The 13,839-nt window shown below is 43.8% G+C and overlaps 1 non-coding gene across 1 annotated transcript; it reads left to right on the top strand.

The window, feature by feature from the left end:
• Nucleotides 1–1,860: 1,860 nt before the first annotated feature.
• On the top strand, nucleotides 1,861–1,987 carry LOC127490470 (U6atac minor spliceosomal RNA). Its single transcript, XR_007918417.2, has one exon. It is a non-coding gene; the product is annotated as a U6atac minor spliceosomal RNA (small nuclear RNA).
• The last annotated feature ends 11,852 nt before the right edge of the window (nucleotides 1,988–13,839 follow it).

The raw sequence follows: 13,839 nt of genomic DNA, 5'->3' as shown, positions 1-13,839 counted from the left end.
ATGATGGCTGAGCATTTACTTTGCATATTTTCTGTTGAATACACACTATACTAAAGGCTTTACAAATTCTACATTTACTATAATTTTAAAACAACAAAGCCAGAGGAATCAAGATACCAGATTTCAAGACATACAAAACAGCCTGGTGATTGCACAAAATTAGACTGTAGACCAATGGAATAGAATAGAAACTCCAGAAATTAATCCATGCATCTACAATCAACTAATCTTTGACAAATTAGTTAAAATAATTCCCTGGATAAAGGACAGTCTCTTCCATGAATGGTGATAGGAAAATTGGATTTTCACATGTAGAAGTTTGAAACAATACCCCTACCTTACACTCCCTACAAAACTCAACTTCACAGTGGGCCAGGGATCTAAACATAAGACCTGAAGCCATCAAATTACTAGAAGCAAACATAGGGAAAATGCTGTAAGAAATTGGCCTAGGCAAACAGTTCTTGGATAAGCCCTCAGGAGCATCAACAGTAAAAGCAAAAATAGATCAATGGGATTGCATCAAGCTAAGAAACTTCTGCACAGCAAAGGAAATAATTAACAAACTGAGGAAGCAGCTGGCAAATGAGAGAAACTATTTTCAAACTATCCATAAGATAAAGGATTAATATCTAGAATATATGAGGAACCCAAGAAACTCAACAGCAAAACAACCAACCCAGTTAAAAAATGGACAAAGACTATAAATGGGCATTTTTTAAAGGATGAAGTGCAAATGGGCAACAGACACACGAAAAAATGTTCAGGATCACTTGCCGTCAGGGAACTGCAAATCAAAACAACAATGAGGTTTGATCTCACCCCAGTTAGCAAGGCCATTATGCAAAAATCAAAAAATGACAAATACTGGCGAGGTTGGGGAGAAAATGGTACCCTAATACAAAGTTGGGAGGAATACAAATTAGTTAGGGAAAAGTCCTGCAGCAAATTCAGTTTACCTGTAGGCCAGTCTTCTCTTTTTCTTTTAAACCATACTATTATGTGATCCCTCTCTCTTGGATCCAGATCAGTTTTACAGCCATTACTGGCTTACCCTCTCCACACGTGCAGGCAGGACTGGGGGAGTAATCTCACCATGTCATGACTCCCTGGATCCTGGCTGCTCCTCCTTAGCTGACTCTCCATCACTGGTTACCAATGTACACACCACCAAATTCTCCCACTTGTCATCATGGTCACCCATCTGGGTGACCTGCATCTCTCTCCCAATGCACTTGATTTTGTTAAATAAGGCGCATCTGTTCTTTGCCAAAAGTAGAGAAATGATTCCACTGGATTAAGCCAAAACACATTTCTGTCTAATTTACTATGTTTTTTTTGTTTTTGGTTTTTTTTTTTTTTTTTTTTTTTTTGACAGGCAGAGTGGACAGTGAGAGAGAGAGACACAGAGAAAGGTCTTCCTTTGCCGTTGGTTCACCCTCCAATGGCCGCCGCGGCCGGCACTCTGCGGCCGGTGCACCGCGCTGATCCGATGGCAGGAGCCAGGTGCTTCTCCTGGTCTCCCATGGGGTGCAGGGCCCAAGCACTTGGGCCATCCTCCACTGCACTCCCTGGCCACAGCAGAGAGCTGGCCTGGAAGAGGGGCAACCGGGACAGAATCCGGCGCCCCGACCGGGACTAGAACCCAGTGTGCAGGCGCCGCAAGGTGGAGGATTAGCCTAGTGAGCCGCGGCGCCGGCCTAATTTACTATGTTTAAGGGTCCTACCACATGGGGCAGTTTAAAATGAAAGACAACTGTGAGCGAACTTGTTTTCTCCCCAAGGAATATTACAATGGATGTAACACTGCCTCCTCTTTCAACATGAGGACCATAGACAAACCAGAGGAGAGACAGCCCAGTGTTGTATGAAAGGAGAGAGGGTTAGTACTCCCCTTGACAAGGCTGAAGAGACCCTTAGGGCTGACAACACACGTACAGTTAAGGAGAGCCACTGCCTGGTGGCCACTGAAGCCCTGCTGATTTCTGGGTTAGCAGGATCCCACAGGCAAGTACTTGTTTTCTTGACAGCATTAACCACTATGAAAGGGAAAAACTCAAGTTCCTGTGCAACGTGAAAACCTGAACTACTGCTAATTGCCCACAAGGAGGCTCCATTGTCAAGTACAACGATTTTCAAAATGGCAACACTGCCACCATTTTCTAAAGCAGGACACATTAAACTTTCATGGTTAAACGCTTGTTGAAAACAGTGTGGTTCCCGTCATCATATTAAAAAACAATACGTCACCTTAGTGCTATGAAAAGCTAAGCCATGTATTATACGTTAAATCCGCAATTTAAATGAAACTTAGTACAAGGAACATGACAGTTTGTTTCTGTTGGGGGAGGAAGGTGGGAGGTTGGTGATTGTAACAAAAAGAAATTTTCTTACGCTTCAGTTACTCCCTGTGATCCAAGAGTTGTCATACAGAGTCAACCTTGACTCCCCAAGTCTAATAAGAAGATTAATTTCGGGTAAAATGTTCACCTTTGCAAAGCAAAACAAGATTGGTTGTTTCTCAGCTGTTTGCCTAATCAGTGGCACATATGGCCATGGCCTCATTTTAACATTATTCCTGAGAACTGGGCAGTGAGGGACGGGTGGGGTGCAGCAGGTTAAGCTGTGGCCAGTGACCCCGGAATCCCATATCAGAGAACAGGTCCAAACCCTGGCTGTTCCACTTCTGATCCAGCTCCCTGCTAACACACCTGAGAAAGCAGCAGAAGACAGTCGGAGTGCCTGGACCCTTGCCACCCAAGTAGGAGACCCAGATGGAGTTCTAGGGTCCTGCCTTCAACGTGGTCCAGCCTCAGCTGTTGTGGCCATTTGGAGAGTGAACCAGAGGTTGGAATATCTTCCTCTGTCTCTCCTCTGACTTTCTGCCTTTCAAGTGAATAAAATGTCTTTTAAAAAATTAAACAGTGGATATTTCTGATTGATGTACTGTCTTAAAATGTTGATGGCAACATTTCTGGATAACAATAAATGTATTTGAAGTATTTAGATAGGAAGTAAGACTACATATACGCAAAATAATGTTACAATTAGGATCTCCTGGGGCTGGCACTGTGGTGTAGTGGGTAAAGCTGCTTCCTGTGATGCTGGCATCCCATAAGGGTGCCAGTTCGAGTCCTGGCTGCTCCACTTCTGATCCAGCTCTCTACCAATGGCCTGGGAAAGCAGTGGAGGATAGCCCAAGTCCTTGGGCCGCTGCACCCAAGTAGGAGACACAGATGAAGCCCCTAACTTCAGGCTGGCCCAGCCTCAGCTGCTGTGGCCAGCTGGGGGGAGTGAACCAGCAGATGAAAGATCTCTCTCTTTCTGTCTCTGTCTCTGCCTCTTCCTCTCTATAGCACTGACTTTCAAATAAATAAATCTTAAAAAAAATCTAATGAAGATGGATCATCCACCACAGACTGCCTCAGGGCACTGGAAAAGGAGAGATGCCCTTAGAAGTTGTGCTCCACAAGACAAGGGCAGGACGGGGTGCTTCTGCCTAATGGATGGCTTATCTTCATTACGTGAAACATCTCTGCAACAGGACAATCTTTTTTTACATATTAAAGTCACGTAAATTTATTTTTTAAAGATTTATTTATTTATTTGAAAGCGTGGGGGGTGGTGGGGTGGTTAGAGAGACTTCCATCTGCTAGTTCACTCCCTGAGTGGCCACAACAACCAGATGGGCACAAGGTTGAAGGCAGGAGCTGGGTCTCCCGCTTGAGTGGTGCTCCCTTCCACTGCCTCCTCAGGCACGTTTCCAGGCAGCTGAGCCGCCGAGACTCCAACCGGCGCTCCAATAGGGGATGCCAGTGTTAACCCACTTCACCATAACACAGGCCCTTAAGTCATGTAGTTGCAAGATTCCCGTGTCAGTAAAAAAGTATTAAACAGGGCCACAGAAGGTGTGATCCCCAGTAAGCTATCTGTTCTGCTGTGTCTTCCAAACTTCCTGTGACCTGCTTTCAGGGGAGAAGGGAAAGAAAGGAAAAACAAAGAGGAGACTAAAGAGAAATAGAAAAAAAGAGTGAGGAAGGAGAGGAGAGAAGAGGAGAAAAGAAATGAAAAAGAGAAGGGGAGAAGGAGAAAGAAGTTGGTTGCAATACGGGGGTTGGAGCAATACGATCTCTGGCATGGTTTAGTTCAGCATCTATTTATTAAGCAGCTGCTATGTTCCAGTCTCTGATTAGAGCTTCTGCGAAAGAAGGTTATTTTTGTTTTATGGAGCATAAACATAGATTGGGGGACGCACAAAATTCATTAAATACAGTAAATCAGATTGCAGATTCTCTCTATTGTTACATTATTCTTCTCACCCTCCATCAGTTCTAGCCATAAGCTGAGCACGTATAAATGAGCTCTAGGCTATTAAATTATATCATTGTCTCAAAAATATCTTCCAATTTAACTTTATTTGTCCTTTTGCTTTCTTAATCAAAATGATGTTTTTGCATTACTGCATGTCTGCATATTTTATTAAAGAGCTGATAAAAAGATATTATTAATTTCCATATAATCTACTTGATTAGCCTACTGGCAAAAATGTTCTTTAAAAATATGGAGGGGAAAAAGAATCATGAATGGATGTTGTTTTAAATCAATAATTGGGAGAGATGCAAGACAAACAGAATCTGAAATTAAATACAGAATGTTAGATTTAGCATGAACCTGATAACTTGATGACCTATTTTACAAAAAAAAAAAATCAAATACTTATGCATTAAACATTTCAGTTGGTAACAGAGGTGAACTTGGGGTCACCACTGTCAAATAATTTCTAGACAATTTCCAGATTGGTTCATTGCCTTTGGTGCCAAGGGAAGCTTGCACCTTTGTGCATCTATGACTTACCTACAAATTATCAAACTGTAGGTGAGGTAGTTACAATGTTTCACAGTACAGCATGGACACAGATATATACATCCTGGCTGAGTCCTAATTGTAATTGCAATTGGCTGTCCTAATTGTAGAGAAACAGTAGGCACTTAACATGGAATATAGTTTCCCCGTGATCCATTAAACACTGAGCTACTTCTCTGGAGGAAATAGTATGACCAGCTTCGACCGCCAATGACATAGCTTACATGAGAAAGGGCGTACAGGAGTTTTCTCCAGAACCCAATTCTCTGCTTTTGCAGAATTTTTAACATTTCTTTTTATTTATTTATTTATTTGACAGGCAGAGAGGACAGTGAGAGAGAGAGACAGAGAGAAAGGTCTTCCTTTGCTGTTGGCTCACCCTCCAATGGCCTCCGCGGCTGGCGCGCTGCGGCCAGCGCACCGTGCTGATCCAAAGCCAGGAGCCAGGTACTTATCCTGGTCTCCCATGGGGTGCAGGGCCCAAGCACTTGGGCCATCCTCCACTGCACTCCCTGGCCACAGCAGAGAGCTGGCCTGGAAGAGGGGCAACCGGGACAGAATCGGGCACCCCGCCCGGGACTAGAACCCAGTGTACTGGCGCCTCAAGGTGGAGGATTAGCCTAGTGAGCCGTGGCTCCGGCAAATTTTCAACATTTCTAAAATGATGTGTTGATGTGCTGGTTTCCAACACCTTGTTGAAAGCATATAGAGGATATAGTCTGAAAGAGGTGTCAGGTTTTAAGTACACATTGAAACACCCTTGGGCATGTTGTGAGACTCAGGGAGGGAAATGAAAATGTGGACTCTAAGTGCTGGCTTCCCCAGAGTGAGTACTTGTACACTGCATCTCACACAAGCTCGGGTTTTTGGGGAGTCACCTATGGAGGCATCTCGGGGTATTTCCCTGACTGATTTTGACAGTCAAGGACCCATCCAGACCCTGAGCAGGGGTCAGTTTGAACAGTGATGATGGTCCCCTCCAGGCAAGCCACTGAAACCAGTGAAGGCCCCCACTCAGGTCAAGAAATGTTTGGGGGCTGGCACCATGGCACAGTAGGTTGATCCTCCACTTGCGGTGCCAGCGTCACATATGGGTACCTGTTCTAGTCCTGGCTGCTCCTCTTCCAATCCAGCTCTCTGCTATGGCCTGGGAAGCAGTGGAAGATGGCCCAGGTGGTTGGACCCCTGCACCCGCATGGGAGACCGGGAAGAAGCACCTGGCACCTGGCTCCTGGCTTCGGATCGGCGCAGCTCTGGCCCTTGCGGCCATTTGGGGAGTGAACCAATGGAAAGAAGACCTTTCTCTCTGTCTCTCCCTCTCACTGGCTGTAACTCTACCTCTCAAATAAATAGATAAAATCTTAAAAAAAAGGAAATATTCTAAATGGGTTATTGAAAAGGGAGATGGAGAATGTTAAGTTTAATATCTGGGGGCTGGCGCTGTGGTGCAATGGGTTAAAGTTCCAGCCTGCAGCACTGGCATCCCATATGGGCACCTGTTTGAGTCCCAGCTGCTCCTCTTCTGATCCAGCTCTCTGAAATGGCCTGAGAAAGCAGTGGAAAATGGCCCAAGTCCTTGGGCCCCTGCACCCACGTGGGAGACCTGGAAGAAGCTCCTGGCTCCTGGCTTCGGATGAGCCCAGCTCCAGCGTTTGTGGCCACCTGGGAAACCATCAGATGGAAGACCTCTCTCTCTGGCTCTACCCCTCTCTGTAAGTCTTTCAAATAAATAAAATAAATCTTTTTTAATAAATAAAAAAGTTCAACATCTGAGATCAACTGCAGTAGCAGGGATTTTATGTTGTCCCACCACCTTCCCCTTTGTGAGTTTCCTTAGGAAAAGAGACCAGCCAGAAGAAAGCTAGACCTAGAGGGAGCGAAGGTTATACTCAAAGCAAATGGCTCTAAGCACTGCAAGTGGTGGACAGTGGTGGGTATTGTGATGTCCACTTCGGGACTAAGACACTCATTTCTCCAGAGGCCAGAATTGTCACCACTGACAGCTGGTGGCAAATTCCTCCCAAAGACTTGCCCTCAGGTGAAAGGGACCTCTTCACCCCAGGCTGCACCTGCCCCTCAAGAACACCCCACCTCCAATGGAGGATGTGAGGTCGCTGTGAGGCACACAAACCCAAATATCCTGCTTGATTTGGAACAACTCAGGCCCTCACGGCTTCCAAGCTCCCTTTGGGATTATTGACTGAGGTCTTTTTTCCAAGTTCATTGCAGTTCAACTTTTGCCCAATCTTTTTTCATAACAGTTGATAATTTTTATTCCTAAAACCATTCCATAGTGAACTTCCTGTACATTACCCTCTGTTTTTGTGGGTTTTCTTCTGGGAAATATGACATAAAAGAGTTTCCTGTTAACTATTTTTTCCTGTTAACTATTTTTTTAAAAATATTTATTTATTTGAAAGGCAGAGTTACACAGAGAGAGAGGGAAAGAGAAGAGAGAGAGAGAGTTCTTCCATCTGCTGGTTCACTCCCCAAATGGCCGCAATGGCTGGAGCTGGGCGCATCCGAAGCCAGGAGCCAGGAACTTCCTCTGCGTCTCCTATGTGGGTGCAAGGGCCTGAGCACTTGGGCCGTCCTCCACTGCTTTCCCAGGCACGTTAGCACGGAGCTGGCTCAGAGCTGGATCATCTGGGACTTGAATCAATGCCCATATGGGATGCTGGCACTGCAGGCGGTGGATTTACCAATTAAACCACAGTGCTGGCCCTGGGCCAAGTGTCTTTTCAAAGATACTTTTCATCAGAATCCCAGTTGCTCACTAGTATCTGTTTATGGCTTACTGGCTTTTTAAAGTCTGTTTATTTGAAAGGAAGGGAGGGAGAGAGAGAGAGGGAGAGGGAGAGGGGTGAGAGGGAGAGAGATGGGGAAAATAGAGATTTTTCTATCTGCTGATTCACTTCCCAATTGCCTGGAAGAGCTGGGGGCTGGGCCAGGCTGAAGCCAGGAGGCCAGAACTCCATCTGGGTCTCTCACGTGGGTGGTAGGGACACAAGCACTTGAGCCATCACCTGCTGCCTCCCAGGGTCACAATGTCAGGAAGCAGAGCAGCCAGGACGTAAGCTAGGTGCCGTGATGTAGGATGCAGATGTCCCAAGCAGCGGCTTAACACACTGGACCGCACTGCTTGCCCCTGTTGTTTAATTTTAATAGCAACACCCCAATAGGTGTGAAATGGTACCTCACTGTTTTATTCTTGCATTTCCTAGTGATTGATGATGTTGAACATCTTTTTCTAAAAAATAACTCATTAATTGGGGGGTGGGGTGGGGGTAGACAGAGCAACTGCTCTCCTCTGGTTCACTCCCAAATGGCCCAGAGCTGGGCTGGGGCCAGAGACAGGAGCTGGGAACTCAAGCCCTGTCTCCCATGTGAGTGGTAGGAAGTCAATTGCTTGGATCATTGCCACTGCCTCCCAAGGTCTGCAATGGCGGGGAGCTGGAGTCCAGAGCTGGAGCAGGTACTGGCCTCCAGTGCGAGACACAGCTGTCTTCACTGGCATCTTAATGACGGCCAGATGCCCGCACCGAGCTTCTTGTTGGGTGCTTCTCAACCATTTGTACATCTGCAGACAAATACCTTCTCACTTTCTGCCCGTTTGTTAATTGCGTTACAGATCATTTCATTGTTGATTTATAAGAATTCTTCGTGTTTTTTGGACAAGACATTCCTATTAGATGTCTAGATTTTAAATATTTTCTCTTATTTTCTGAATTGCCTTTTCACTGTTTTGAAAGCCCAAATGTTTTTACTTCTCATGAAATTCAGTTTATCTATTTTTGATATTATTTTACTGCTTATTATTTTCTGGGTATGTTTGAATAGGCCTACTTCAAGATTTCAAAGGTTTATTTATATCTCTGCCACCTATTAAGTGTTTTATATTTCTAAGTCTTTAATTTAGATCTATTTTGAATGAATTTTTGTAGGTAATGTGAGGTAGGAGTCCAAATTTATCCTTTCACATGTAGATGTTTTGTCCCAGCACCATTTGTTAAAAAAAGTATTCTTTCCTCATTGAGTTATCTCGAGGCTCCTGTTGAAATTGACACAAACGTGAGGATTTTTGTCTGCACTCTCAATCCATTTCAGAATATATACTTACCCTCATGCTGCTGCCACTCTGTCCTGTCCTGCAGGGTTATGGTAGAGTGTTGAAATCACAAAGTATTTTCTTTCTGCCTGTTTTTTCCCAAGATTGTTTCTAAACCTCTTGTATTTCTCTATAGATTTTAGAATCAGCTTGTCAATTTTTGGTGAAGGCCAACCAGGGATTTGGGAGGCATTTCACTGAATCTGAAAATCAGTTTAAGGAATATGCCATCTTAACAATATTGCTTCTGATCAGTGAACACAGCATGCTGTTCCACTTTTAGGTGTTTCATTGTTTTCAACAATGTTTTGTACTTTTCAATGTATGAATTTCTGCAGGTATTACCTCCAGTACAATGCGGAATAGAAGTGGGGAGAGCAGACCTGACCTTGGGGAGAGTATCCAGTCTTTCCTCCGTCAGCATTAGCTCCAGGCTTTTAGATTATACTCCTCACCAGGTTATGGAAGTTCTCTTCTAGTCCTAGTTCACCGCTTATCTTTATGATGGGAGAATCCTGGATATTGTCAAGTGCTTTTTATGCATCTGTTGAGATGATGATGTGATTTTTGCCCTATAATCTATTAATATGATTGATTAATCCAGCTTTGCATTCCAAGGAAGAATAATACATAATAGTGGTAATGATTCATAATCCTTTAATGTTGAATTGTCTATTTCTCTATTCAATTCTGCAGTTTCCAATCATATGTTTCCAGTCTCTGCTGTTAGTTGCACATTTGTTTATAATTGTTGTATCTCCTGATGGGTTGGCTCTTTTATCATTATCAGCATGTTTCGCATGCCTGAGAAATGAATCAAGTGAAGATATAACAGATAATGCACAGGAGTTTGTGTCTGCTGAGCCAGATTCCCCGTAATTTTCTTGAAAAATTTCTAGTCGCCCTGTTGAAATTGCAACCTGAACAACAGTTGGAATATAAGAAATAAGTATGTTTCCTCGAGGATATTGGTCACTGTATCAGTTAGGAGGCTTTTGGTTCCAAGGAATATTGGTTAGCAAGCAAGCTGAAGCAATAAAGATGATTTATTAACTAACCAAATTGTGAAGTCAACATGCATTTGCACCTAGAGTTCCTTATTTGAATTGCAAAACCCAGAAGGTGATTTGAGTCACTGTTTTCTCCTTTCTCCCAAGGATAATACATGGTATCATTCCAGATGCATAGGAGAGAAGTTCATTTATTATATACAATGTATATCTTAGTATGCAATGTGTATAGTAATTCTTCACATGCCACATATATCTCAAGCCTTCTTAGTGCTTAATTCTCCTATGGAGTTTTGGATGAGACAAGCTGGTCCCAAGTAGTATGAGCTTCAGGTTCAGTTCATCCGAGGACCCTGCTCTGTTCTGTGTGTGTGATTTTGTTTCTGTTCTGCTGTTTCCCATGTGTAGAGTTTCTCTTCACACTGGTTTTTCCTCTTGATTGATAGATGGTTGCGACAGCAGCCAGAGAATGGCAGTAGCTATCCCCTGCACAACCACTGAATGATTGTCTTGAATTCCACTTTGTTGTTTAATATTGTTATAAATTATCCTTTAACAATTTACTTGGCACATGGAGTTTAGGCCAATCAGGATGCACCCTGGAGCTGGGAATGAAGTCAACGCAGACAATATTCAGCTACACAAAGGAAAAGTGGACATTGATATTGAAGAAGCACTACAATGTCTCTTGCTCTCTTCCCTGGATTTAAGCCTTAAAATGTTAGAAGCTGGAGTTGGTTTCACATTTGAGACAAATCCTAGGATTTGCCCCCATAGAATTCTATTTCAGTGGAAATAAGAAAGTAAATAGCTCTGATGTTATGCAGAAATGGGGTTTTCTCATCATAACACCAACAAAGTTAATTATTTTAACAACCAGACGACATAACTGCAAATGCATCTTGTGCACTTGTTGTGAAGCCCTGTTTGCCACCAAGCGGCTGAACACAGAGGCAGCTTTGTGAAATGCAAAGAAACCCAAAGCACTGCCGTGTTGTGTCTGAAAGTCTCAAGGGTGCAGGTGCTCCCAGTCCCACCAGAGTCACCGGCAGGTAGGGAAGACCTTTTGGATTCTACTCATTTTCATTTGTTTAAAGATTCCTTTTATTTATTTGAAAGGCAGAGTGACAGCAACAGAGGGAGAGACACCTACTGGTTTGCTCCCCAAATGGCTATCAGAACTGGGGCTGCAGCAGGCTGAAGCCAGGAGCCGGAACTCCAGCCACATGTGTGGCAAGGGCCCAGGGACTTGGACCATCATCTACTGCTCTCCCAGGCACAATAGCAAGAAGCTGGATTGGAAGCAGAGCAGCCAGGAGTCAAACTGACACTCCAGACTGGGATGCTGACATCACAAGTGGCAGCTTAGCTTCCTGTGCCACAATGCTGACCCCTAGTCATTTTCAGTTTAGCAGAAATTCCCAAATGCAGATGAATTTAAACTCAGAGTGATTAACAAGTATGAAGATGCCTCCAGAACTGCTGTACATAATCTTAAGAAATAATTAGGAGATAGGAGGTGTTCAGAACGTGGAGACATCTGTCCAGATTTTGGAAGGGTAAAAACCATATGATGAATCCATGTCCTAGAAGAATTCAAGAGCTCGTGTTTGAGAAGATGATAGATGAGCATTCAGAAAAGTTCTCACCAAGAGTTAGAAAATAGCCCCAAGCTATTCATGTGTATAGTCTGGGAAATGCCATACCTATAACACACCATGACTGGACAGGGGGAAGTCTCCCATGGCAGCCTGTAGAAGGAGGTGGAAAGACACCGGTTCTTTAGGGGACTGTTAGGAGGAGTCACAGCTTCCTAAATCACCACAATGTCTCAAGTGCCACTTGAAGGGTATCTTTTCAGAGAATCACATGGTTCTGTCCTTACACTGTTTCTGTAAAATACTCTTCATGAATGACTTGCATGAGGACACACGGAAGTGTCTTCTAATGGGATCTCCTGCCGTACGGATAAAAATAGAGCGCTAACTTCACAACTGTTGTACCCTAGTCTAGCCTGATGGCATCTAGAATATTTGCCCTATTCTGAGGAACAGGCTAAAAAAGTGGCTTAGAAAAACTGCAGCAGGGAGCATCAGTGTGGATAGATTTGCCTGGTCAGTGTCCTGGGAAGCAGTGAAAATTTGAAGAGGAAGAGTTTGGAAAGAGAGCCCAAGAGCTGTATTCAAGAGTTAGAGAAGGATTCTGTTTGCTACTTATGGATGAACAAAGAGTTGATGTTAAATAGAGGCAGATCTGAGCTCTATGTAGATGAAATACCTCATGAAAGCTTGAATGGGGGGGGGGAGCAGGTTCTCATTCCATAGGAGTTTCCAAGTAGACACCCTGGAAAGACTCTGTATGGCTGATCTAGGTGACCTCAGAAGCATACCCCAATAGGCGGCAGATTGTAAACTCTGTGGCAAATTTTATATTATTTTAAAATTTTAATTCATTTAAAACAGTATATATATATGCAACAAATTTTTGAAGTCAAATATACAAAGGTTCTTCAAAAAGTTCATAAAAATGTATTTTATGTAAAACTGCATGAGTTTCAAAAGTGTTTGTAACAGTAAGCCTACCTTTTAATGTCATTTTCTGTGACCATGCTGAAGTACCCTGTCTACACTTGGCAAGAACACTGTTTCTAATCAAGTCATTCAGACATTAATGGATATTCTCTGGAAACACAGCCTTATGCCAGCTGGAGAGTGTGGCATGTGGCAGATACTGAGAGGAAAGAAACTTCCTACAGCCCTCAAATCAGGGGAATCGGAGGTACCGGAAGCCACCGGGAAACCACTTTTCTGACTGCTGGGGGGTCATGCATCTTGTTAAAATGTTCTCAAATCACCATTTCACAATGCCCTCAGGAATCCTTCTAGTTCATGACAGATGTCATGTTTGGGATTCAGGTTTGTGAAAGTCAGAATCTTCTTTGATTTACGTACCTATAATAAATATGGGGAGTAATTTAATTTCCTTTATATGTGTATTTGTGCATGTATATGTTTGTATCTTTTTATCTGTTGATGTATATGTGCAAATTTATCAATATTGTGGCACCGGCACACCGGGTTCTAGTCCCGGTCAGGGTGCCGGATTCTGTCCCGGTTGCCCCTCTTCCAGGCCAGCTCTCTGCTGTGGCCCGGGAGTGCAGTGGAGGATGGCCCAAGTGCTTGGGCCCTGCACCCCATGGGAGACCAGAAGAAGCACCTGGCTCCTGGTTTCAGATTGACACAGCATGCTGGCCATGGCGACCATTTAGGGGGTGAATCAACGGAAGAAAGACCTTTCTCTCTGTCTTTCTCTCTCACTAACTCTGCTTGTCAAAAAAAATTTATCAATAGTGCCCCTAAAATGAGATAAAAAACAAAAAAGCATACAAAGCTCTATATAATTTTATTGTATGTTCTTAATTCCTGGTTTTCCAAAATATATATAAAGAAAAGGGAAAACACTGAGTTTAGTTCTTACTGATGCTGTAAAAAGCAGAAATGCTTAGTAAAATTCTGAATAGAATTCCTAATATAAGCTTTTTGCTAACAGAGTTAAAAAATAGTTAATTATTGGGGCTGGCGCTGTGGCGCAGTGGCGCAGTGGTTTAACACCCTGGCCTGAAGCGCCAGCATCCCATATGGGTGCTGGTTCTAGTCCTGGCTGCTCCTCTTCTGATCCAGCTCTCGGCTGTGACCTGAGAAAGCAGTAGAAGATGGCCCAAGTCCTTGGGCATCTGCACCCGCGTGGGAGACCCAGAAGAAGCTCCTGGCTCCTGGCTTCGGATCAGCGCAGCTCCAGCCATTGCGGCCATTGGGGAGTGAACCATCGGATGGAAGACCTCTCTCTCTCTCTGCCTCT

Source organism: Oryctolagus cuniculus, chromosome 2 (assembly GCF_964237555.1).
Source record: "Oryctolagus cuniculus chromosome 2, mOryCun1.1, whole genome shotgun sequence".
In the NCBI taxonomy this organism is placed as follows: Eukaryota; Metazoa; Chordata; class Mammalia; order Lagomorpha; family Leporidae; genus Oryctolagus; species Oryctolagus cuniculus.
This window is presented reverse-complemented; position numbering and strand designations above follow the sequence as displayed.